The sequence below is a fragment of the Sturnus vulgaris genome, chromosome 2 (genome assembly GCF_052056855.1).
Source record: "Sturnus vulgaris isolate bStuVul1 chromosome 2, bStuVul1.hap1, whole genome shotgun sequence".
NCBI lineage: Eukaryota > Metazoa > Chordata > Aves > Passeriformes > Sturnidae > Sturnus > Sturnus vulgaris.
Window position 1 is genome coordinate 51,652,026 of NC_142244.1, and position 27,543 is coordinate 51,679,568.

The 27,543-nt window shown below is 44.0% G+C and overlaps 1 protein-coding gene and 1 long non-coding RNA gene across 4 annotated transcripts in view; one reads left to right on the forward strand and one right to left on the reverse strand.

Annotated features, from left to right (window-relative positions):
• Positions 1 to 4,477, reverse strand: part of KATNAL1 (katanin catalytic subunit A1 like 1) — a 37,543-nt gene extending 33,066 nt beyond the window's left edge. Inside the window, exon 1 of one of the 3 annotated variants that reach the window (XM_088159544.1) lies at positions 4,392 to 4,477. The gene's annotated coding sequence lies outside the window, so the exon portion shown is untranslated. The other 2 variants (XM_088159547.1, XM_088159546.1) reach the window with 2 other exon arrangements.
• Positions 4,478 to 4,796: 319 nt separating this feature from the next.
• LOC148224780 (uncharacterized) lies at positions 4,797 to 27,543 on the forward strand. Its single transcript, XR_015801401.1, has 2 exons — positions 4,797 to 8,619; positions 13,300 to 27,543. It is a non-coding gene; the product is annotated as an uncharacterized LOC148224780 (long non-coding RNA).

Below are 27,543 nucleotides of genomic sequence, written 5' to 3' on the forward strand. Positions count from 1 at the left end.
CTCTCACATCATGGCAGCCCTGAAGCACTGCTGACTGGACAGCTGAACATCTGGAAAGGCCTGGACATACGCTGATGAAGATTGGCTACTAATCCTGTTTCTCATTTTCTGTAAATCAGCCATGCATGATGTCGGGCATCCCGAAATGCAAAGAGTCACAACTAATGTCACAAGACAGAGAGTCACACTGTTAGGCACCATCTTCTGAATACAGTGCTTATGACTGAGGTATGACTGTACATTTTCCACTTCTACAAAGTAGAGCCAGGATGACTCTCTCCCGTCACACAATCCCAGAACAGGTCAATTGCCACACAGAGCAAAGCAAGGAAGAGAAGTCCAGTGTTAAGAGGTTTTCATTTTTGGATTTATACACTTTTCATTGCACCCATTTCCATGATCAGAGTCTAAGTCATAAATTGAAGTTGTTTTTTCTTCAAATTCCTCTTCCTGCTTGGAAGCTTTTCGTTACAGTTAATTGAAACCTGCCCTTCTTAGGTTAAGGCCATATTGGTTTTGTAAGCCAGCTTTTACCAGTTTCAAACAGCTCTCTCTCCCTCAATTATGTCTTCACTTAAAATAGCACAATGATCCAATTTTCAGTCTTCTCTTCAAACTTAAAAGTTGTCAAAATAGAGACATGTAACAAAATGACAATGCTTTACCGGAGAAAGCATAAACAGCAACACTAACAGGAATACTGTCAGAGGAACAAAAAAGTGTTTTTCCCTGTATGACATGTGACTCCTACTAGAAGCCTACAGAATTCTATTTCTGACAGAAATATAGACTATATTTTTTAATGTGCTTGATACATTTTATTTGATTTTTAAGAATAAGATCTTAAAAATGCAATAATTAAAAGAAATTAAATAAGTCTTTCCTGCTTTATTTTAAAGATTATCTCTTTTGTTTTTGTGTTGGGTGCAGAACAACTGATCTTCATTTCCAATAATTATCTGTCCCTGTTCAGAAGCAATTGCTGATGCTGCAGACATTACGTTTATATGACAAAAACAACATTTTAACCGATCACTGTCAGATAAAATACAAACAAACAAAAGGCTTGCCAAGTTCCATAACTAAATCCATCTTTCTCTGTTAACATGGCTTTGTTTGAACATGCAGCTGTGGTCCCATGGACTGGTGTGAAAACTAACGATCATGACCTCACAGGATCACAACTCCCGTTAAAAACATATTTATAAGTAAAGACATGGCTCAGTTCCAGCAGATTTGAATTTAAACTACATGCAAATGAATCAAAGATGAGAAATATACTATGCCAGGGCTGTTTTTTCCTTTTACTTTGTGCATTAGCAGTGACAAGGCTGGCTACAATGGCAGAAGCAGCATTGGGTTTGCAGCAGGTTATGTCATTTTTCAGAGCAGTACAGACACCAGATGAAACACACACACACATACCGTGGTCCAGGAAACCCAGCACCAAGGGATCTTTTAATTCAGTCAACTGCTTTCTGCTAACTGGTTTTTGGCCTCTTTGCACTGAAACTCTGTTTTGCAATAGCAGACATGGAGTTAATGGGGAAATGTATATGGAAGTGGGAAGGAGAAGAAGCATGCATGCAGGCCTCAAACTATTTTTGTGTGCATTCTTAACTTGAAACAGAGAGTTACTTTGAGTGCAAGTGAAAACAAAAATCTTCAAACGAGGTAAGGACATTCACCACAAGTTTAAAGTAAACACATAAGAAAACACTAAATAGGAAGTCAGACATTTAATTAAAGATTAATTTAGAGATTTAGAGATTTCATTAGTTTGGTGAACCAAACAGAAAACATCCTGGAGAATGAAAGAGCTGTTTGCAGAGCCTTTGAAGTACAGTTCTCTGAAGAAGTAGAAAGGAGAATCAGAGACGGCTGTGGTATTCCTCAAACTGAGTGTGAACTGCATCCTTCTCCAAGCACCTCATACACCCTTTTCAGACACATCCATATGGTCACATCACCATTATTTGGGGTAATGAGGTGTTCATTAGCAAGGCTGGGTAACGTAAAGAGCTAAAACAAATGCTGCGGGGCACTCTGGGGAGCGTAACTCCATACACACACGGGTCAGGCACTGACAGGCTTGCCAGCTTCTGCTCCCTCTTAGCCCTGCTGGACCCAGGCTGGCTCCACACATCTCTCTCCTCTCCAGCACAGCCTCCAGGGCTTCTGGAGTTAGTATCAAATCAAACCCAGGCCCATGTGCAGGTGGGACCAGCCTTGAGGTGGATCAGTCAACAAGCAAGGCCTAGATACCTGAAGGATTCTGCAGGACCTGTCTGGAGCTCAACAAAGTGGAACCCAGCCCAAGTCAATAATCCTTCTGGTCCTTTGTGGAGCCACTTGCTTCTCTGCTTATCATGTGTGTAAGCACTTCTGGTAAAGCAAACATGCCACCAAAGGCTCCCAGGATGGGTCTGCACAGAGCCTGCTCGGGTTCAGAGCGTTTCTGAGGTTGGGCTTTGTGCCAAGGAAGGCAGTGAAACTGCTCCTGCACCTGGCCCTGGACACAGCACACCCATGATCCCAGCCCATGAGCCCTACCAGACCACTACCAGCTCCACAAAGACTCCATGCTGCTGCTGCTGCTCCATTCCCAGCTCAGCTAATCGGCATCCCAGATAAGCTTTCCACGAATAATTTAGGTTCAATACACTCACACGGGTGTTTATAACCCTGACTCATAAGGTCAGAATTTTGGGCTGAATACTTTTCCACCTTTTGAACCCCACTCTGAATTTCAAATAATTGGCTCTTTAGGACTTAAGGATATGTATTACTTTAATAGGATAGCATATATTTTTAAAAATATACGTGTATATGCATGTCGCTGTTAGTACTACACACATTAAGTCTTCAGATTTCTCAGCTCATCCCCAGAAGAAACAACTTTTTAAAAAAATTAATTACACAGAAAACCAGATAAAGGCCTATCATTGTTTTCTTGTATTCCATTTACTTCTCTGTCTTTTGACAGGGATTAGGTCAGGGGAAGATCTATTTCTCCCCATTACCTGCTCAAAAGCCCAAACCTCCAAGAGCCAAGCAGCCTGGAAGAATGCTGCAGCTGCAATGTTCACTTCTGCACTGTGGCAAGTACCAGGAGCTGCAAGAAGGTGAAGTTTGTCTAGGCTATAGCTGACATAGAAGTGGGGGAAAAGGAAGAAAAAAGAAACTGCTCAACAATCTGCAACTGCAATCAAACATTCTTTGAAAAGAAACCTATCTCTGCGAAATATGAAAGTGTAGTAGGAATAGACATTCAATATTCATATATAGGGGAGTACTAATGCACTGATGCTTTTAAGATATATATGTTCAGGACAAAAAAATGACACTCGCTTATATACCAATCATAAACATGTATATTTTAAATATGATATGTAGAGAAACTGATTTTATTCCCCCTCATGGCTGTTAGAGAGCACAAGATAAAGAATAACCCTAGAACTGTCAGGAGAGGAAATGGAGAGAGATAAGGGACAAATGCTAATACTGACCTCATGACAGAAATTTTCGGGGAAAAAATAGAAATATAGCAGAATAATTTTTAAAAAGTAACACTGTGTCCAGACCACCTAGGACAACAAGCTCAACAGAGCCTAAGCATGGTAGGAGACGTGAAACTGGAAACCATAAACGCAAACTGGTTGGGGAAACCTTGCAGAGCTCCCTCCGATCATTGCCTCCTTCGTACCCATTCCCAGCCTCCGGGCTGCTCTGCCTCCTGCACCGCTCTCTCCGTCCATCCATCCATCCATCCATCCATGTTTCCATGTGCTCCTTTCCTTGTATTCTTCCTCTCCCCCATTTGCATCCAGACGCCCCTTAACCAATCCTCCCCTCTCCGCAGGAACCCACCCGTGTTTCTCCCGCACCCACCGCCCATTCCTTTCCCTGCCCCGCACCTCCCCTCTGCAGCCGCACCGCCCCTGCGCCCACCCTCTCAGCCGGCCCTGCCGCACCGCCCCTCCGTCCAGCCCCTCCTGCCCCGGCAGCGGCACAGTGGTTTCTCTCCTTCGCTGTTCCGGAGGGAAGAGCCGCCTCGCTGCCCTCGTTCAGAGGGAGCCTCCCGTCCCCACAGGGGTCCCCTCCACAGCACCCATCTCCTACACCCCCCACCTTCCGCCGAGAGCGCTGGGGGCTGTAGTTCCCTCCCGCCGCCTCTTCCGGCAGCCTCTAGCGCCCGACAAGGGGGCGCGGACTACACTTCCCGGCACGCTCCGCGGGAGATGGGGGGGCTCCCCCGCCCTCCTCCAGCCTCTACCTCTGGCTTCCCCCCCATCCCCGCCGTCTCTCTCAGCGTGGCGGGGTCCGAGCCGCCGCCCGCCGCGGGCAGCAGCGCCGTGAGGGGCTGCCTCGTTCCCGGGCCCTGCCGTTACCTGGGAGAGCCGGGGGTGCGTGTCCGCGGGCGGGAGCGGCGCGGGGAGGGGGCGCAGCGCTGCGGCTCTGTCAGACCGGGGCCGGGGGGGGGGGGGGGGGGGAGAGACGCGGGGGGGCGGGCGGGGAAGGGGGTGCGCGCGCGCGGCCACGGGCGGTTGCCATGGCGGCGGCGGCGGCGGGCGCGGGGAGGGGACGGCACCGCCACCGCCACTGCGGCCTCCGGAGCGCCTCCGCCTCGTCCTGGTGGTGGGGGAAAGGGATTTTCCTAAAGGAAAACCCCGCGGCACCGCCTGCGATGGCTGCGAGCGCCGCCGCCCAGCCTGCGTTGGGCGGCCGTCGGCAGGGCTCCGCGCTGAGCATCCCGGAGCGGGCGGAGAGCGTCCCGGGAGCCGGAGCGGCGCGGGGCCCGGCCGGGCAGGAGGGAGGGAGAGCCGGAGCCAAGCGGCCGGGATGGCTGCTGAGCGCCGGCCGTGCTCTGCGCTGTGCTGCGCCAGGGCTCGGCTCGGCTGAAAACACTGAGTCACAGGATGCGTCAGGCTGGAAGTGACCATAGGGAGTCATCTGGACCAAACTCCCTGCTCAGGCAGGGCCATCCCAGAGCACATGGCACAGGATTGCGTCCAGACCCTTCGTGAATAGCTCTAGTGAGGGAGACTCCACAGCCTCTCTGAGCATTCTGTTCCAGTGCGCGGTCACTGCACAGTAAAGTTCTTCCTCATGTTCAGCTGGAACTTCCTGTGCGTCCCTTTCTGCCCTTGCGTCCTGTCCTTGTAGCTGGAACCACCGAGAAGAGCTCTGAATACATATCAGAGCTCATTCACACTCTGAATGCAAACCTCATGTGCCTCCACCTAGTCTGTGGGAGTGTCTAGGAAATGCAGAGCTTACGTTTGTCCTGCGTGAGCACACAGAAGGGCACTGGACCATCTTTGCTATAGCGGTTTAAAATGCTTTTATAGTACCGCAAAGGAACAGATTTAGGGATTTACCCTATTTCTGGACCAAAGTGATATTTGGCCATAGACGCTCCCTCACAGGGTGGCACCACCCAGTTTGTGTCGTCTCCTGAGGGTGAATGTTACCTAGCGTTTCTAAAGCATGCAGCTCACAGTTAATACGAGCAGCCTGGTGTCCTGAAAGGGGAGCCATGCAGGTTAGAAAGGTTATAAACCTTTTTAAGGATGTAACTTTACAGTTAATGCAAGACAGCCTGTGTCTGTATTGCCACCAAAAGGGGCAGTCCTGCATTCCTCTCTGATCATGGCTATGCCTTTCTGTTTGTTATTTACACCGCAGTAACACTAATGATGCCATCTGGCAAGGCAAGCCTCGGATCTGATCTGGTGGAGAGCCAATTCTGTTCCTCCAAAAAATTACCGAGTTCAGCTGGACAAAGTTCCCGAAATAGCTGAGTCTGTAGAGCTGCTGCAGGCACAAGGAAGGCAGAGATGTGGAGGCAGGAGCAACCCATTGAAGTCCCGGTGGATCCGAGCTGTGTTTCTGTGTGCAGCTGCACCACTGCAGTGAGCCCTTACTGCTTAACTGCCTTGTGACAGCTCTGAGAGTGTCCCAGTGGTGATCTTGTGATCACATCTTATAGTAGTACATGATTTCTCCGGAAAATTTACGTTGTTGTTACTTTAAAGCAGCAGCATGAGGTTGTATCTCACAACAAGGTTCTCAGAAATGCTAACTGACACGAGTGAAAAAGCAGGGATTGAAGCTAAAAGCTCAGTGTGCCTCTTAAACAATACAGCATGTGTGTATGTGTCAGTCATATATCTACAGATCTTGCTTCCCTCAAAATCATGTGGAGAGTCTTATGTCTTTGTGAGAATTTTGGAACCAGGGCCAAAATCGTGATGAATTCATAACAGCTGCAACTCTGGCTTCCCCTTTTCCAGATTTCTTCGAACTTGCCTGCCCATGACATCAATTCCTGCTGTTTTTTCACATACGCAAAAGCATAGATGCTGTGCAGGCCTTACAGAGTTCAGCGTTTCTAGGGGAGAACAGATGATAAGCAGCCTCTCCCAGCACTTCCATAATATCCCTTCCCACAAGTCTATGTATCGCTTACCACATTAGGCAACACATTAAGTGCTTTTTCTGAGGATTGTATTCCCGAGCTAGGATATTGTGACCCAGAGAAGGTTGGTTATTTGGGCATAATCACTATTTGTCTGGTTGGGGTTTTTTTTATTCCCCATCCCTTTTTTTTAGTTACAATTGAGTCAAGCGGGGCTGCTTCCTAGTGGCAGAGGGCTCCCATGCTACAGCTGACCTCTCTTTTGAAAAGCAGTTGTTCAACACAAGAACAATACCAGTGTCAACCTATTTTGACGACTCTGAGAGAAAGTTTAATAAGCATGGGTCTCCACAGTTTGCCAAGATATGCTGTGACTGTGTCAGCAGGAAGAGCTGTGTTCAGGTTTCTGGCCACGCACACTGGGTATATAGGGTAATTCATGTTGGAAGGGACCTCAGAAGGTCATTAGTCCAGCCAGACAATCAGAAGTTCATAAACCTGTTAGTAAGCCATAAGAATGATAACTGTAAGTGTGAAATTTCTTAGTCTTTCCTATTGCTGGGTCAAATTTGAGAAAATCTGGCTGGACTTCTACAAAAATAGCCTGCTTCCCTGACATCCTTACTGAAGGTTCCTGCCTCCATAGCAGTCTCTGGATTGGAAAACTAAGGTTTCTAAGCCATTTTAATGCAAAATATGATGTTAAAGTCATCTTATGACCAATTTAGGCTAATTTTCTGGACCTTGTGTTGAGGCAGCTGGGACTAGTGCATGTGTGTCATTCCACCGACTCTACTGTGAGGCAGTAATTTCAGGCAAAGAGGAGGTAGGAAATTGCTGGGAGGGGAGGTGACACCTTAAGCCACTAAAGCTTGTTCTACTCTGAGCATATTCTCATGTCGTACAATATCTTTATTTTTTGATAGAGGCTATAAACCTAGCAGTTCTGGATAAGACATGATGTTGGTGGGTGTCAGCGAGTGTGGTTAGGCAGGATCCAGCTGTGTTGGTGGAGGAGAGCATTACTCACAGCCAGACCCCGGAGACTTATCATGGCCCTTTCCAGCAATCTGCAAATCTGCCAGCAGAGCTGATTGTGTGCCTGCTCACTCTGATTTATTCTAGTCAGTTCAATCAGAAGCTGATATAAATTAATGTAACTCTTTTGCCATGAACATTAGATTTGGTTCAGAAGTGTCTCTTCAGCTAGAGTAATTGCAGACACTGTCAGAGAAGTTGAAAGCTGTGCACTCCTAGGGCCTCTGACAAATTAACAAAACTGGTTTCTGAATTGATTTGGTTATCATTACATAAATTCCACTGACTAGAGGGCTGGCATAGGCTTTTAGCACAAAGAAGCAGAGAGCTTCATTTGTAACCTCCTCCCGCCCACAAAGTTCTGCAAGGAGAAGGTTGAAATCATGTGAGAAGTTTATGAATTATGAACTGCCCTCTGCTTCTGTCTTCCCTTCCCCTTGCAATTATATTTAACTAGATTACAGGAATTATTGTGCCTTCATGATAAGCTTTAATGCTCAGATGCAAACATAAGTCTTTACCAAAGGTCTTACAGGCTGTATGGAGAAATGCTGTAATAATGAAAAGGGAAAAACAATAGGGAAGCAGTAGGGAGAAGAAGGTGCATGCTACATATTCATAGACATTAACCTTCCAAGGGAAGTTATGCACAAGTCAGTAAAGGCATCAGTTGACTGTTAATTTTCATACACACATAGTAATTGTTCTTCTGTGCAGATATTTTATGGAATTATATTTATCAGTATGACACGTCCACCAATTTTTCTCCTAGGAAAGAACCTCAGGGTCCAAACCCTGAGAAAGATTTAGTCAACATCCTTCCCACAAGGCACATCTCGAAGTGCTGTGAATTGTTAATAGAGAGCAGTGTAAGGGAAAGCAGTTTATTTTCAAACAGGATTTCAATTAAGGCAGAAGGCGAGAGGTGGAATAGACAAGGATGTTTTTATTTATCTAGTCAATGAAGACATCTGTCTTTTAGACTTTTGCCTCTGATTCAAGACTTTGGGGATAGAATTCCTGCTTCAACCAAGGTGGATTGTGCCCTGAATGTTTTCATTTTTAATGCTTAATTTTAAATGCTTATTTTTTTTCCAGTGCTTATAGCTGACTCATCTGATCAACATCAATATGAGTGTTTGCACTGTAGATGTCTAAAGGTAGGTGACAGGAGTCCCACCCAATGTGTTGCATTGTTAGAGCCCTAGAAAGGGAAAACTGTCATGGCAGTTTTGAGTAGGTTGATTAAAATGATGAAGAACAGCCCAGTGTCACATTAATGGAAAGCACACGTGGAAGAAAAGACAGATCTTTGAGATGAATTGAAACAAGCCCACAGTACACTGGAAAAAAATCCCACCTGTTCTGCTTTGAGTCTGTGGACAGAAATTAGAAAAATAAACAGGAACTAGGATATTGTGTTTCTTTTGTGTGTATACTCAACATGCAATGTTTCATCAGACATACAGAAGCATTTTGCATGTGTTGGAGTATTACTTTCTGGAGAAGGAATAAGAAAGGAGCTTACAGCAGTCAAAACAAAGAGAGAGGAAACTTGGGCAGAAACCTCAGAGAAAGTAGAGTCATGCCCAAAGGCATGCCCAGTCAGCGACTGTAAAATTAAAACCTGGACCAGGAAAGAAAGTTTATTCACACCGTCTTGACTCTGTGGCAGACCACTAGACAGTATCAAGTGGTAAAGTTCCCTTAATCTGTCTGCTGGGATTGACAGCTGAGAGAAAATCTCTCGTGATGTGCTTTTGTTTGGTAGTACAACTCTTTCATGGTAAAGTGTGAACTTTAAGCTGTTTTTTGAAGATGTGACATTCTGCAGTTGCACTGTCTGTCCCATTGTAATAAGTTTGAGCCTCACTGCTCAGTTTCTACCACAATTGCAGAAGGATGGAGGTCTAACTGAGTTCCTTTTAGTTTTGGAGTAAGTAGCACAGCAGAAAAGATACACTTAGCTGGTGCTTCTGCTGAGCACAAGGCAGGCAGAACTCGGCTGTTCTAGATTTCATCCGGTAACAAGCTGCCCGGTGTGCCCATGTAAAATGACTGGCAGCTCCTCACTTAACGAAACGCCCAGCACCTGCTTCTGTGCACAAGTTGCAGTACCATGTATGATCCATTGGCAAGTTTCTTTAGGGGATGAGGGCTAAATGGGAATGGATACAACACCATAGGATAGTAGGCTTTGATAGTTTGAAGCAGTTACATCAGTTGAGCCTGTTAACTCAGGCACAGCCATTTTAAGTCATGCTTGTATACATTATTCTCATTCCCCCGTAGATGTTTTTCTGACTTAGCAGTGGCAGTGTCAAAACAGGGAGCTGTTGAGCAGCTTTTTGCACACACTGTGTAGATGCCCAAACCACTAGAATAAACAAAGCACAGTCTAATACATATTAATGGCTTGCCCAGCATGTTTGATTTCTTAGGCATGTTAGTTGCAGTTCTGCAGTGTGAGACACTAGAAAATGAATTGGTTTTAACAATCCACTCCTGTAAACATATTCATCCAGGAGAGAAGACAGCTACATTTAAAGAGCATTTCTTCCACAACTGTCTAAAACAGTCCTTTGAATTGCAGTGATCAGTGGCAATGAGGGTGTTTACACTGGAGAAAGACACACTGAAAATTGGTGTTCTCATGTGTGCCTTAGTATCAAGATTTTGCAGGGCAGGAGGTAAGCCATGCATCTGCATTGAAAGAAAACAACTTCACAACTTCTGTCATTTATTGATAACTTCTGAAACCCCCATCACTGAATATGTAAAAGGTTCTAAGTAGATAACAGACAAGATGTAATTACAGATCAAAGTTCCTAATTGGAAAATTTAAAAAAATGTTTGAGGAGAACAAAGTTAAATATACACTGGTGATCATTGTGAAGAATCTCTTTTCCCTTTCTGGTCCCCTAAAATGAATACTACTGGGAATTTGCAGTGGTTTCCATGTGAACAACTTAATCTGGTTTGTATTTTGAGCATAAAATTGGGGATCTTTTTTTAACTTCAGAATTTGAACTGAACATTTTGCATTCTGTTAATGCTGTTCATTTATCTAATAAATGAGAAACATGGTTGTGTCGGTAGAGGATCGGTGGCACAAAGAACAGTATCTCATAAAAGAACAGACACTGGCATCACGGCTTTGGTGAAGCATGTTTTAAACTATTATAACATCCCATTCACATTCTCAGGGGGAGTATTCACTCCTACGTTTAAATATATAACTTAGATGCCTAAATTAGGAGGCTGGTCTCCCTAGATGCCTTGCATAGTTGAAGGAGTGAGAGAGGCTCCTCCAGAGAGCAGTTCAGACTGTTAGTTAGGCTTCTGCTCTGAATTATCATCCAGAGGAGCCTCTTCAACTTTGAATGCCTTTCTGTGCTATTCTTTGCATCTTTTCCTTGGCAACTAAACTGATTTACCTGGTCTCCACCCCTCAGCACTTGTTCTTGCCTTCTACTTTACATACCACTCTGTCTCTTGGGCTAGTACTGCTAGCTAGGCTGGTGAAATCATCTGAGTTGAAAAGAACCCTGCAAATGAAGGTGTAACTTTTAACCTAGGTCATGTCTCTGATTTTCTTAATTGCATGACCTTGTAAACATGACTGAGGAAGGATGAGCTTTAGCAAAGGACAGAAATGCACTGTTGACCTTTTTGCCAAGTGTGTAACCAAGAAAAAATATGTTTAACTTTACATTGCAAGTTGAGGAGACTGAGTCTTGTATCTTAGCATTGTTCTGTTCAAGACTGTTATTTTTATACCATTACAGTTTCAAAAGTGTCATGGAAGTTTATTATGGCTTGTACCACTGTAAGAACGATATAATCTAGCCATGTATCTCTGTTATCCATAATTTAAGTGGTCATAATTTAAACAGAATTATTTATAGTATTTACAAATGTACTATGAAAAGGTGTGCCAAACTTCATAAATAAGCCTAGAAGCGTGGTGTTGCCACTAGCATCTGCAGTCAAGTTGCAGTAGCTTAAGAAGTTTCCCACCCATCAGCCAAGGGTTTCTAATGTTTCATCAGACACGCTGGATACAATGTACCTACATTTAATGGTTTACATTGCAGGCATCTGCTTGTAAACTAGTTGTCTTAAATTCTTTTCAAAATCAATGGAAAACCCGGCCTTTTAGATGATGCTTTATATGATCCATAAGAGATGCTCAGATATGAAATACCTACATTTGGGCAGCTGAATCCTACCTCCAGGCTGAGCAGCTGCTGCTTTTACATGGAGCACTGCTGACTCCAACAAGCGAGGTTCAACTGTCCTGTGTGCTGACCTCTAAAACCACCCAGGCTCAGCTGCTAGTATGTCACTAAAGCTTCATTTTTTTATTATTAAAACTCATTCCAGTTCAGACAGACTTGATGCTACTGGTGTCCACCACCAGGACACTTTTTCAGTCTCTGGCAGTTAAGGTATTTCATGTTGTTAGAGAATTAACCATCCTGTTATAAAACAGTATTCTTTTAAAACAAGCATGTATTAGGAATGCAAGCCACAAACCCAATGAGGTGAGAGAATTATTAGTAGTTTTTAATAGTTTTGCATGGCATCTTTTGCTTCTTTTTAAAGTTCAGTAGTCATCAGGTAGGCATCTTAATAACCTATGAAGAGATTGTTAAATTATACTTATCTGTGAGCTTCTGTAGCTTGACCTACCTAATTGCTTCTTTTAGCTGAAGTACTCAGCTCTTTCTGGTCCTTCTCCATGCAAGTAAGAATAAAAACATTCCTAAAAATTTAAACAAGGAACAAGCTAAAATCCACAAGGAAGCAGAGCTGAAGGTAAACTTCTATATGCTAAGCTGGAGTTAAATCTATATATGCTATTGTCTTCCTGTATGCATTTCCTCATTCAAATAATTCTTCATGTCACCTTAAAAGAAAAAAAAAAAAGAAAAGAGGGGAAGTGTTACATTTAATTTTCATATTTGATCCTTTTTTAAATGTAATGAAGTTACAAAATGAGCCTGTTGTGGCTTAGCCCCAGTAGGCAGATCAGCCAGCTGCTCACTCACTCCCCTGCCAGTGGGATGGGAGAATCAGAAGGTAAAAGTGGAAAAAACCCATGGGCTGACATAAAGACAGTTTAATAGGTAATGCATAAGCCCCACAAGCAAGCGAAGAAAATTAAGGAATTCCTTCACAACTTCCCAGAGCCTGGCAGGTGGTCAGCTATCTCCCAGGAAAGCCAGGCTCCATCATAGTTAATGATTATTTACTTGGGAACAGCAACATCATCACTCTGAACATCTCCTCTTCTTCCTCCAGCTTTATATGCTGAGCGTGTCACCACACAGTCTGGGATCTCCCTTTGGTCAGCTGGGTCAGCTGTCCCTGCTGTGTCCCCTCCCAGCTCCGTGTGCACCTCCAGCCCACTCCCTGCTGGGGCGGGGTGAGAGGCAGAAAAGGCTTTGACCCTGGGTAAGCCCTGCTCAGCAGTAACCAAAACATCCCCATGTTATTACTGTTTCCAGCACAAATCCAAAACACAGCCCTGCACCAGCTACTGTGAAGAAAATTAACTTTATCCCAGCCAAAATCAATACAAGAGCCTTAAGTCTTCACATCCTTTTACAGTGTAGAAAAACATATATGATGATGGTACTTGTGCATAAGAGAAGGTATGAGATTGAGGTTTCTGTAATTACAGGTTACAAAAGAATAAAGGTTATTAAAAGAAGTTGTTCCAAGTGCACAGGAGAATAATATTTTACGAATTTCTCAGAATGGGGAAGGTGATCCTGTGCTCTTTCTCCTTGTCACCTTTCATCATTTTTATTCTGGGTTTCTCTTTTGCTCAGATACCGATAACTCCTCCTCCTATTGAAAAAGTCCTTGGGACCTTTCTGCCTGATGAAAGCAGTCTCCAGCACCACTGTTCAGTGCAGTGCTGGCTGATACAGGCAGCGGTGCAAAGTCTGTATCCACACAAAAGAGGGAGCAGTTTTCCATCCCAAGGCTCAGTGGTGTGTGCTGATGCACACCCAGGATGCCAAGAGCTACTCCAGACTGCTCTGTCCACGCCACACAGCCCTGTACCCTGGATCTCATATGTATGTACTCTGTGGTGTCCGTCTCTGCCCAGTGTGGAACCTGCAGGAATAGTGTTGGAAGACAACATGGGTCTGGGAGAGCCAAATATAGTGTTCTTGGCCTTATTGCCATTTGGGGGGAATCTCGAGAGTGAATGCATGGGATGTAGCTGGAAAGGACCCCAAGGAGAAAGCTGCAGTTCAGCAGAGAGGACAGTTGGGTGCTCAGGCTTCCTCCCATGACCTCAGTGTGGGACATAGTGGTAAGTACCCAGTTTTAGTCCTGTGGTGGGATGAGTCCAATATAAACACACACATTCATCTAGATTAGCTGAGCATTGGTGTTACTGTATGCAGATTTTGGAAACCCAAGTGGTTAATACCATATATCAGAGACACCTTATTCTTTCACACATACTGCTGAAATAAAACCACTTACATTCCTAGTTAGTAGCTCTATCTGCAACTCAGCAGAGCTTTGGCTGTGTCTTGGGTCAAAACAACATTTTCTTTCCTGAGATAGCCTACACTTCTGCAATATTCTTAGTAGAAATGCAGTGCAAAAGTGAAATACATTATATTAATTATTATCTAGGAGTTTTCTATCCACTGCATAGGAAGCCCTTATTACATTTTTCATCAGGCCATATGGCATCTAAATATAATGTGCTAAATTACTAATTCAGGACAATAAATAACATTATGATTATGTGTTATGGGTGCCACCTCATACGTGCACAACAAATAATTATAGTTGGAATGAGTAATGGGGATTTGAGTGTTATATTTAGGAATATATTAGAAAGGACACAATTTGTCATTAAGGATGGTAATTGTCTCATCTCACTTTGCAGATTCAATAAGTAGGTGTCCATACTTAGCCAGTCATCTGTGACTGCATCTGTGATCAATGGAGAGGAACAGGGACTTCAAAAGATAAATGGTCCCTTCTCTCTTAGACAAATATTTTCAGAGGACTGCATCTCAAAATCTCACACAAACAGAAAATCTTCGACATCTTTCTGGAGAAAAAAAGGAACATCCAGGAAGCCCTGGTCACACATTGTAACCTTTCTCAGATGAATCTTCAAGTCTTCTCTGCTTCAGTGAACAATCATCCATAATGAAACTTTTGATGGGGTTTATTTAAGCCTTTTTTATGTTCCAGTGATGGAGGGTTCACTATTTCTCTAGGGAGTCTATACCAATACCTAATTTTCCTTAATCCTACACTGTTGTCTAGTGGTTTAATGTAAATATCCTTTACTGCAATTTATCCCTATTGCTTCTTGTTCTAATAGACATAAACAAGTTTATTTCATCCTTTTTCACAAGTACTTTTCACATATTTAAAATTGTTCTGCCCTCAGTGTTCTTTCTTCTTGACATCATTTGTATCTTGACATTGAACTAAAGTGCTAATAAAGTGATATTGGTAGGATTTATGTAGAGTTAAACCTTGCCTCCCCTACCCCTTCAGGGCCCCCAGTGACCCCAGTGTTGCACACACTCCATGATAGCACTGATCTATCTTGCTGCACCCATGGCTGTGACACCCTAATGCTGTTGGTTTCTCAGCCCTGGCTAATTTCAAGTGAGCACTCCCAGCTCCTTCCTGGTAAATCAAGGAGAGCAGAGGGTCAAGTGTTTGGTTGTTGACACTTTTTATGCACACTAGCTGGTTCATAGCTTTCCAAGACATGATGTCCACACTCAAAAGTGACAGTTTGGGTGCTTGTTAGCTGGTATTTACAAGCGTAAGTAGTTTTTGACTCATATCTGCCTTTTTTTTTTTTCATGTGCCATTTTCACTGACCTTCCATGCTTTCTAATATCTTTATAGTGGTACCTTCATAATTTTCACAAACTGTTCAACAGGAATCCGGCCATTTTGTTTGAGTGTACTGAAATATGCTTAAGGATCTTGTGAGTTATGCTTCACACAGAACATTTCACAGAACTATACATTATACCACAAAATTGTTCTTAACATGCTAATTTAAAACATATTTTTCTTTAGATTAGTTCATAAAGAGAGAGGAAGGAAGATATTTAGCTCCAGACAGCACTTGCAATAGAAATCAGTTATTTCTGTACAGCATCTTTCCTTTGAAATATCACTAAATGATTTCCAGAGAGAGGAAGAATGTAATTTAATGATCCCTTGCACAGCTCAAACACCTTTCATCAGAGCATCTCAAAGCATTTCAGACAAGCCTCAAAGCTTGTCTGTTTTTCCCCAACTATTTCAGTTAGCCTAATAAAAGATACTGTCTTCCTACACACATTGTATTGTTTAGCACTCAAAGCATTATCATACTTGTTTTACAGATAACTAAAAGGGGCACAAAGAATCCACATAGTTTTATTTGAGACAGTGAATCTAAGGTAAACTCTGTGGGGTCTGGTTTTCACTGAGTCTCCAGGATGTGCACAATACATGTTCTCAGATTACAGGCAGACATGTAGAGCAGAGTCTTCATTCCACTTACATCAGTGGCAAGGTTCCCATTGATCTGAATAAGGCTGAAATTGCGTCCTAGCTTTTCTAGCTGCTGCCTGCCAATGTTAACTTCAGACCTGTGCATCCTTCCCATCTTCTGCATCACTGTTAGCAATGGAGGTTCTGTCACACCATGCCTGGCATTTCCCCCCCCAAAAAGTGATTAAGACAAGTCTAAATAAGGAATGAGAGACCCCAGCAACAGGAGGGGATGAGCGTGTGGTGTGTGGTTAAGAGTGTCCCCGCAGTCACTGCAGATCCCTGCATCTGCCTGCACGCTCTCTGTGCTGACAAAAGGAGCCCGACGAAGAGCCCTTTGGACAGGCTTAGCCCTGACCTGGATGTATGCTGTCCTTGCTCATGAGTGTCCCAGGCTGCAAATATGCTGCTGACACCACTACAAAAGCCATGTCAGGTCTCTGTTATCATGTCTGACCTTTTTAATTAAAGGACAGTCTAACCATTTTGAGAAAATCTAGCACTCTTTCAGCTTCATTTTCGCTTAATTAAGACTGTGGATGCATCCAAAGAAACTATTGTCTTAAGGAATTAGAGTCTCAAAACAATGATCATTAAGTCTTGTTATATACTGTCTGCGGAGTATGCACTTTTGTCAGAAGCCATATTGTACAAAAGAAATACAAACACTTTAAAATGGAGATTACAAAAAGGAGCACAAAGAGATAAACTGCCATATACAGATGTCTTCTGCTATTGAGGATAGATTAATATGGTCCTGATGAGAAAGAGAGCAGGTGTTCATTCTCACTCCTTGTAGTGTCCATTTGTCCCTTGATGGGGGTGCAGCCTGGGTGGCTGGTCTTAGTATATTCTTGTTTATTTTCAAGCAAAATGATCACTAAATCCTCTTGCTGTGATGCTAGACTGAGAACAGAAAGCTCTTGCCCATCTGGTATTTGTTATCTTCAGCTGCCTTTCCTCCTTTCTAGGTATTTCAGGTCATGGATAAGCTAGAGGAAAAAAGAAAGTTTTTCATACCACCAGTTTCAATTTGAACTTAAAGAACACCAAACAGATGAGGTCTGAGAGTAACTTCTAGGCTCACAGAAACATTTTCATGTCATTTTGGCAAAATTAAATGCGGGTGTTTCTATACACATCTTGTATTACAGGCCACTTGCAAATCTTTATATCTGATCATCCTCTCATTGTGTTGGAAAACAATATGTGGGAGTTTCTTTCCATACTAAATCTTAGTGGGTAACTTGCTAGTAAACTAATTTTACATGACTCAGATTTAAATAATAAAAAGGCTTAACTCCAGTCTGAGAAGAGTTTATTGTCCACAACTGTAGCCTAGAGACAAACTCTAGCACCTTTGGGACTCGGCTGAGGCAGCAATTAGGCAGCATTTTATTGTGATGCAGTGAGTGCGCAAAAGATGAAGCTGGACTACTCTCAAGAGCTTAGAAACAAAATTGGCTTCCTGGAGAGAGAACATAAGAAATCTGGCAACCTAAAAATATTTAAAGAGCTTAGGGCTCCCAGGGGAGAATTTCAAGCTATTGAAGTGGAAAAGACTGAGCATTTGCTAAGATTGAAAAAAAAAAAAGGTGGGGGGGGGGTTACATGAAAAACGACAATGTGGGGTTTTTTTTACTGTAGCATTTTTCAAAGGGGAAAATATAATAAACCTGAAATCAATCAGTAACACAGACTTCAATGCAGCGTTCTAAATCAAACAGCCCTGGCTTGAAAACAGGAGTCAAAAGAGATTTTTTTTTCATTTCAGAATTATAAGGGATTGAGGCCAAGAAACCATTAAATGAGGTGAAAGGTCTAGGGTAGAGGGCATCTTGAGCAAGTCTAATGAAGTCATGGTTGCTTCAGCAGCCACGTTCCCGAAGGGTTTTGCTGTGTCTGTCACTGTGTCTGTTCCTCTGAATCTGTCTCCCTAGCCTCTGCAGTTGCATGCTAGAGTGTGCTCCATCAGGCACCCTACAAAGCCCCTTTCTGCAGCCCCAGAACGTGTAGCATCCCTGTGTCAAAACAAGGCTGAGCAAAATGGGATTTATCTCACCCGTTGTTTGGTGTGTGTTGTGCAGGCGTTCACCTGGGAGCTGGCTATGCCTGACTCCGTGTATTATCAGTGAGGAGCAGCAGGAGCTCACGAGGCACAATTGAGCTCAGCTGAGTGTAAATTTCTATCTTATGCCAAAAGTGTCTATTTCTTTCTGATTTAAAACGACATCCTAAGGTGACTAACTCCCAAATGGACACCTACTGCTTAAACATCTACATTTGTTCAATGAACTCTACCCACATAACTGGCATCACCCCTGTGCAGACTGCGTCTTAGAGGTTTCTCTGCCGTTTTCAGGCCCTTCCTTCACGCAACATGTATGCAGGACTAAGATGAACTAGCTGGAACTGTTTCATTTATGTTCCAACAGGAACTAGAGGATGCAGAGTGTTTACCTTGTTGTAGGGTTTTCTCTTAACTTGCCACTGTTACTCTGCATTATGCTGATATCCCTGTCTTCTATCACCTCTCCAGCCATGTTTGGGGGCTGAGGAACGACTATCAGTGAGGAGGGAGGGATGGGGTTCTCCACAGAATGGAAATGAAGAAGGCTGGTGGAGGGAAGTAATGCAGTGTGAGGAAGGGCCAGGATGCTTTATATGTAGTGTAAGAGCAGCCCAATCTGTCTCCTGGGCACCCGCAGGGCAGTGCAGTTCACTGTCCTGAGCTCTGCGTGTGTAAGGCAGCTGAGAAGCAGATCACTCAAGTTCCCCACCTGGGTCCTGGGCTGCACCGCAGGTAGAGGGAGCATGTATTATGTCTCTAACATGAAATGAATCCTGCCACACACATCCTACTTGTGTCTGGTATTACCACCCTGCCTCAGTTATACAGCTTATGATTTCATATGTCAGAGGCAAATCCATCAAATGAAAAAAGAAACCCCAAGAGATGTCTGAAGGATTTCTGCCCCAAGGGCAAAACCAGGCAACTGATCAAAAAGGAAAGTCTTGCTCTGCTCTTCTGTAGCTGAGTAAACTTCACCTGCACAAAGTTTTGACGTTTCTGTTGACTGACAAAGCCATGCGTAGGCATAACGAGTCAATGAGTTTTAAATAGTCTCCTGAGGATTACTCATTCAGTGCTGAAGGTACTCAATTTCTTCTCATAGTCCCAAGGTATCCCTATCATATCTTTAATGTCATAGTTTTCCCATGATGTTGTTGTGTTGCTAGTTTTGAAATTTTATTATCTCTGGCTGCAATTTGCAGGGCAGAAAACGTTTGCAGCTGTTACCACTATTCATTAGTCTAAGGGCCTGGTGAAAGTGTGATACCCAGTATCAGAGGGCTTTGTTGAGCCCCACTCACAGGCTATATATATTGTAAAGTCATCTCTTTCACCCTATACTTGATTATTGGTAAATTGCCCAGAATTCATCTCTTTTGTTTGTCAGAAATTAGGGTTACGATAAACAGCAGGGAAAAGGACAGCATTATCTTCTCTGAAATGCACCAGTGTAGCAGCCAATTTCTGGATACACCATTCATAAACCAGGAAGCAAAGTGCTGGCTGGTGTGCAAATGTAACAGCAAACACAGCATTCCCTGGAGAGGCTGAGCTGTAATGTGCAGAGACAATGTGGGGCAGTTCTGGATCTCTGCAGTGTGCTGCAGACAGCTGTGGCTCTGCTATGGCATGGTGCAAGGCCAGATGTACATTTGAGGCATTTCCTGCCTCACTGTTGTTTGCTCGGAGCATGATACACACTTTCTATATATCCAGAAGACCTGGGATAAATGCAGTCACATCTGCAGGAGAGGGCGAATTGGACCCTATACCCAGGACCCCCTGTTCAGGAGCTGTGTGGAAGTGCTCCGTGGTCACTGCCGTCAGTGATAAGGATCAGGGCACACTGCATGGCACCCCATCATGTGAAGAGGAGCCAGTGCTGAGGATCTGTGCAAATACACCCATCCCAGGCCTGACCTGCTTTGTGCTGGAGATCCTGTCACTTTGCTGAAGTAGTGCAAAGGAGAAGGAGCATGATGGAGGTCGGGTTCAGCTAAACATGGGAAGGCACAGCCTGGGCTGTGAAGGGAGATGGGTATACCTTAAATGAGTTCGTTGCTGACAGGACAATCTGCAGCCCCAAAGTCAGGGCCTTATGGTAGGAATCCAGAGCCATGTGCCTTTCTGCAGTACGCCCTTTGTTGCTGGATGAGCATCCACAGACAAAGCACATATTGCAGCAAGGCTTGCAAGAAGCAGGTATAAGCTGTTGTCATATTGCTAGGTGACAAGAAAATAAATGCTTTTATGCCTACCAAGATGTGACTAGCTTTGTCAGTTATGTAACCCACTTGTTCATGCTGTTGTCAGGATCAAAAGACCTTACACAGCTTCTTGGCCTTCAGAAACCCTAAAGATCTGGGCTACATTGCATTAACATGATGCATACCTATAGAAGGGTTGCAGCACCCTCAATGAACTCTTGGCCATATATTTGCTTTTCTCAGGTTAGCTCAAATCTGCAATATACAGTGATTAAAAAACAAGCAGACTCTTACAAGTCTTTTAAAGTTATATATTTAATAAACAATTTACTCAAATCATGGCTTGTTTATAGTAGAGATGTGGAAGGGGATCAGATGTGTGAAGTATAAGATCAAGGTTAGTTTAAGACACACATCAGACGCTTAAAACACCAGTAGCACTTTGTACCCTTGTTGAGATCTCACCAAGCTGCACCATCTCAAAGTGTCCTACAAACAAGCCGTTGTGCCTCTGCCATAAGAGATATCAGTATTACTCCCATTACAGACAGGAAAAGTTAAAACAAAAGGGACATGGATTTGGCTCTTGTTAGTGGCAGAGCTGGATTCACTTGTCCTGATTTTTTGCTCTAAGTACCAGCATTGTTTCTCAGGTGTTATCTCAGCCAACCCTGATGAGCAGTGGGGCAGGAAGCAGAGTAAAGCCTAATGAGGCCAGTGTTCATCTCAAATTAGATCAATACAAATAGAACCAGTTGCTGCTTGGAAATTACTACAGCTTGACAGCTCGATAATGTGAGGAAGATAAAGACCTGTGCATTTTGGTGAGGAAAGAGGTCCTTGGAGAAAAACTCACACCAACTAAAACCAGACTAATAGGTGGAGGACTAACTTATGATTTTGGTATCTGTTTATCTGTTCTTTGTGGTATAGCTGAGTTTGACAAATGTCATTACTTTCCTTGGTTTACAGTTATTTTATTTTGTACTTGGAAATCCCAGTTAATTGCAGTGAACTGTCGTACACTAGGTGCTCTGAACACACAGTTCATGGCCCTGTTACCTTCCTGAGCAGCAGATGTATTAGGCATGGACATGGCAGAGCCAAGGGGACTTGTCTCAAGGTGCAGAATTGAGATACATTTGAATTGCATGAAACACAACCATCGGTGTCTCTGCAGACATTGACTCACTTTCAGAATTATGGGTTCCAGGATATGCAGTAGAGGGGGAAGAAACCAAGTGAGAGCCCTTCCAGGCAGAGAAGAGCCCAAATGAAGTCCTTTGAGTGCCATTCTGGTGAGGAATGCTTTTTTAGCTTCTGTCATGTGCATGAACAACTTCCTTGGAGCATCCCCCTCTGCCGTTGTTCTCATCCTCTACTATCCCCACTCCTTGGCAGATGCCAATGCTGTCTGGACATGCCTTGTGGAAATGAGCTTTTCTGTGGGATGGAGGACTGCACACTGCCTTTGGAGAAAGAGAGGGCCAGGATTAATGCTCCCAGAAGAACTGAAATAGCTATTTACCCACAGCAAGAAAATGTTATTTTTGGGGCAAAAGGGAGCTGTAATGTTTTCCTGTTACAGTAGTTGGCAGCATTTCTCTATAACCCAAACAGTTCTTTCTTATGGGGATCTTTACTCTTTGCTGTAAGTTTACGAGAGGGAGAGACATATATGAACAATTCTGTAATTCAAACACAATATGCTGACAGTAAGACAGATTTAAACCCTGGGAGACTATCGGGGCAGAGTGAAGGAATAGCAGAGTGGGACTCTGAACCAGGAGCCGCAGCTGAGAGGATACTGGTGGCTATGTGCAGAGAAATGTTGCATGTACAGTGATTTTCAAAGCATAGACTAGTTGGAATAAAGTCAGGACATCTCTTGCAGTTTTTTCTGGGTTCATCCAGATGTTTCAACTTACTAGATTTGAGTGATGGGATGGGGAAATTTGTACCAAATGAGTTAACTAAGACAACTGCACTTTGAGGCTGAGGTAGCTAAATGAACTGATCTAAGACAGGAGGAGTATTTCATGGAAATACAGAAGGAAGTTGCATAGCGACTTTCCTCTCTTACAGAACTGATTATAAGCCATCCAATGACCCTGGTTTTCCTCTCCCATTAACATCTTAAACCTCTTTTGCTTCAGGGGAAGGTTAGTGGAGAGGCTGCAGTGGCTTAACCCTGGCAGAACTTGTATTACTCTGTAGCTTCATCTTACAGGGGCCACACAAACCTGACTCAGAAGGGGAGAATGAGTTCTCTCTTCAGGGAATGCCGAGGGGCCTCTTGTTCAGCTGGTTGCCAGTGTTTGCCCCTGTTTTGCCTAGTCAGTGTGAGCACTTGGTCCCTTTCTGCACAATTCCCCACACAGCTGCAGCACTGGCACTTCATCAGACACTCTCCCCCAAGCCAAGCACCTACCAAATACACTCTTCCTTCAGAAACAAGACACAAACAACAAAGAAAGACACTCGATTTTGGACATAATTTTGTTGTCTGGGGAGAGTGTTGACCATGATGTGACATCGGTGGCTGACTCAGCCAGGGTATAAGCTGCTGTTGTAGCTATAGCCATGTGCAGCAGGTGTTAAATCTAGTGCATGGGTTGCACTGAACACATTTGCAGCTTGGGTGCATAGCTGGATGATAAAACCGTAAACACCTCAGGCCTAAATACCACAGGAAAACCCCACACTTGTATGTATATCAGATGTGTTTTCCTCATGGCACCATTCTTTAGCAGATGGTTTTTAAACCCCTTTTCTCTGTGTTCAAAGGAGCAGAGGAATATTTGCATCCCATCCTAAGGCAGTGGCCTGCCCTGCCCTCTTCCCACTGCATTTGGGGTGGTTTGTGGGCACTGCAGAAGCTGTGGTACACAGCCCTCTGACTCCTGGGGGCTCAGCCCACACCGATGGCAGAACGGCCAAACTTGCACTTTCCAGCTCCTCATCCCTGGCCATCTCCTTGTGCCATCTCCAGTGTCCACCCAAGCAGTCAGCCAATTCAGCAAACTGAGCCAGCTGAAAATTAACCCTACCAAAAGGGAAAAAGAACAGGAGGGGAGGGTTGCACCGAGACCAATCCGCCCCTGGCACCACAGACCCCACAGCCAAAGGAGCACAAGAGTCAGCAGAGGGGGAGAGCTGTCTTTTGGCTGGGGCCCAGCTTAGGTCAGCTTAGGCCAGTTGTGAAATCACAGCCCCTGTGCTGCCGGGAGAGCGGGCGTGTTCACCAACAAACCTCTCCGTGGAGAGCTTCACTGTCAGTGTTTGTGTTAGGGAGCCTGGAACATCCCTAATGGATCCAGCCACTTCCGCGATTCATGTCTGAGGCCTTGAAGATTTAATGCCTATTTTCCCAAGCTAGAAAAGAGCAGATTCTCACTGCACATGCACTGTGAGTGCCCTTCGAGGGTGATTTTGTGTCATCCCACTAGAGGAAGTGCCTCAGGGCAGAGCTGGGTCTTGTTCTTTTGCCAAGTGGAAGGCATAAATAGTTAATAGAAGAACAAAAGAGGACAGCTATGCCAGGGTATACACCAGGGAAAGTGAGAGCACAAATTAACCTTATGGCTTGCCTTTTGAAGAACCACACAAAGTTTTGGACATTTTTACAGTATTGTAGCAGCAGTGATGGTATGAGGCTATAAGCATGACAGAATTTATAGAAAGAGATTAGGTCTACCAGCTGACCATGTTATAGTAAGCAGACACATAAGCTCTTCTTCAGGCCTGTTTTAGATTTGAAGAACTTATGTCTCTGAAAGCATGTTTTGCCTAGGAAAGAGGTTGGTCTAATAAACCTCTCTTCCACCGGTCTTGCCCCACTGCTGATTTAAGGGTACTTTTCAGGCAAAAGTTTCAGCAGGAAATTCAGTTCTCACCCTTGAAACATTAACTCATAGATCCACATTGTTAAAGGCACATCAGAGGCAGGAGTGCAGTGCAGCCAGTTACACACTGAATTAATTCTTCTCCCTTCTCTCTCCCCTGCCAGGCACCACCACACGCCATCTAGTGAAGTAACAAAGAACACTGCCAGACATATCCTGCACATGTAGGCTAGATTTATCGTATTAAACCATGAAACAATGCCTACTGGAGAGAGCAGGCTCTTTTTTTCAAACTCCAGTTATTTGGTTTAAGGTAGCTACCCTAAGGAAAAGGCCTTTCCCAGCCTTTGCTGTTACATAAACTGGGGCACTTATCAACCACTACTGTGATGGGATTGATATCAGCAGAAGATAAAATTTACACAAAAATTGCTTAATATATACTGAGTAAGCTTGAAGAGGCTTGTGAGGTATCTGTTGCCTAAAATACTTCCTGGCTTAAAAGTAGATGCTGTTTCAAAAGGACCTTTATCACTGTGTCACTGCGGCCCAGAGTGAACTGAACTCCTTGGCCCCCGAGAGCCACATTCCTCCCGCTGGCGTGGCTGCAGCCTGCGCTGCCGAGCTGAGGAATCCCTGTGTCCTTCCTGCTTCGGGCTGTCGTGCTGTAGCAGCAGCCAGAGCTGCAGGAAGCAATGCCGAGCACACACCCTCCCTTTGTGCTTTAGGAACCTTACAAAGGCAGCAAACACTTGTCCTTTGTCAGCGAATAAAGCACGGAGTGTAAGACACAGAAGATTTATAGGTGTACTGTCCCAGCACTGCGTTCTTGGATTTACCCTCACTCAGATCCCATTTACTTTAATAGGGATGTTGCTGCTAAAACCCGGCACGATGTTTAAAATATTTACCCCATAGAGAGCAGATAATCTGGGAAGTAACAAGGTGTCATTTCCTACCAAATGTGCTCTCTGACTATAACCACATGTTAATGGTACTATTTAGGGGCATGCTAGAGCAAAGAGCCAATTCCACACTTACCAACACAGTTAAGCTGTGCTGCCATGTGAACTAGGAGGGTTCTGTTTGCTGTCATGCTGATATTTTTCAGATAGGAAAAAGAAAAAAAAATATAATACCAAAGCTGGAACATCAGGCTTCCTTGTGTGTGGCTTGCTTTTCTTATTTTTCTTTTAATCCTCAGGACAAAATATTTTTTTCTTGCAGCTCAACTCTGAAGTTTATTAGATTTCTATGAGTGCTTCAGTGGTGCTTCTCACACGTGACCACCACAGATGACATGGTGATTTTAGAGATCATGTAAAGCATGACAGAAGGATGCTTCATGTCAGGAATTCTGCCTTCCTTTTAAAGAATGTCAAAATGCCACCTAGCCTTTCATTTTGCCAGGATTTTGCCCATTCTAGCGCTGACATCAGCAGATTTTACTCTGTCATTTGTGACATGAAGCAAAGACAGGAGCCGACTTCTCCCATCACATCACCTACCTTGCTTGCTTGCTTGCTCAGTTCTGAATGAAGGCACATCAGCGCAGCACAGCTTAAAACCTCTGAAGAAACCATAAAACCCAGCAGCCCCTATGAAACTGTAGCCTTTCTCCTGCCCAGACTAAAGTGGTGCTTGATTGACTCTCCTTGTCAGTGGACAAGGAGACTTGTTATGAGAGGTATTAATGAGTGCATTGGGAGGGATTAACCACAGTCCCTCACCTTGAAATTGCTTCAGCTTGATTTCTTATGGAAATGAGGGCAGCTGTAGACATATATCTCAGTCTCTGCTTTTCTGCATATCTGCCCTTCCCCCAGCAACTTCTGAATTCTCTGACCAATGTCAGCAATCTGTAACAGAGGAGTAGCAGTGTTAAAGATAATTAAGTTGCTAAATGTTCGTTAAAGTTGGCCATGAACTACAGGAGAAAGAACCTATTGTCATTTAAAATAACAATGTGGCTCAACACTAACTTGTCCCAAAGAATTCCTGTCGGGGAGGATATTATGTGAACCCTTTTTTTCCTCCTTACACATGTGTTTAGTAGAGCAGGATCCAGCCCTAAAAACTGCAGTTTCTTTCTAGATTATTTCTAAGGTGGAGTCCCAGATATGTTATTGCATAGATAATTAACCATCAAACATTAATGAATTCCTTCAAATATGGTACAAGGCATCACAGAGAGTGTGCTGTAACATCCTGCCAAATGAAGCAGTCTATTCAAAACTGTAATGGGATCACTAGTAGGGTTGCCCAAAACACTAATCTAGTGGGATTAGAAAAGCTCACTTTGATGTGGGGTATGTGGTAGCATCCAAACGGTTTTCATCAGGTCCTTGCATGGAGCTTGCTGGGCTTGTTGAGCTGGTGCACATGTTGCTGCTCACCCATTTTGTACTCTAACCCCATCCATTTTGTGCGTGCTGGCGTGGCAGCAGCAGCAGCCTCTGTCTCAGCCAATTTGCAGGGAGGAATCACCTCACTTTGCAGCCCTGCCCCACAAACACAAGAGAGCAGAGTCTCGAAGCACAGATTGAACAAGGAGCTGACATTACTTCATCAGGAGCCCAAACCCCCTTGTGCTGTGACACAGAGAAGGGGTGGGAGTGACAGGCATTCCCTGCTCATCCGTGAGCCCAGAGCTACCACTTGAAACAGATGTCTGTGTGAAAAAGGCCTCACACCTGCCAAACCACCAGCCTCAAGCTTCCTTCCTTGTTTCTTCAGGCCTCAGAATAATAACAGCATTTGTGCAATATGTACTGTGGCCTGTGGTTTTCTCTTGTCCCTGTACACATGCTATTGAACCTCCCTAGAGCAAAAATCAGACAGCAAAGCCTTACAAGACAGGAGAAAAGAGGTGAACAGTGAAGCAATGTGTACTCTGCTCAGCTGGGTTCGCTTTTCAACATCAGTAAAAGAGGAGGAGAAGCGTGGGTCAATGTTGCAAACCTTGCTGAAGAGGCATTTGAATCTGATAAATACTACAAGCACCTCATTTGCACGTATACTGCAGAGCACTAAACTAGAAAAATAATCCGTTAACAGAAAAGTCATCTTGAATCGGAAACTTTCAAGATTTCATTTTTAACTGCAGTGAGATTTTAGCATTTTATTACTGCTTTGCTTTTGGTTCCTGTTTTTGCTAGCGTTGAGAAATGAGGTGCCTTAGGAAGCCGCATGGTATGTAACAGGCAGGAGCAGCCTGTATACAAAGGAAGGAAGATGATGTGGCAGAACATTGTTGAGGAAGGAACCTGTTTGTACCGGGAGCTGGAGAACAGTAAACCAGAACAGAGCAGGGATGCAGAATTGAAAGCAAATCAACACAAAATTATCCTGAACCCTCTTTGTGCGCAAGAGCCCATTAGAGCCAATAAAAATATTTAAAAATCA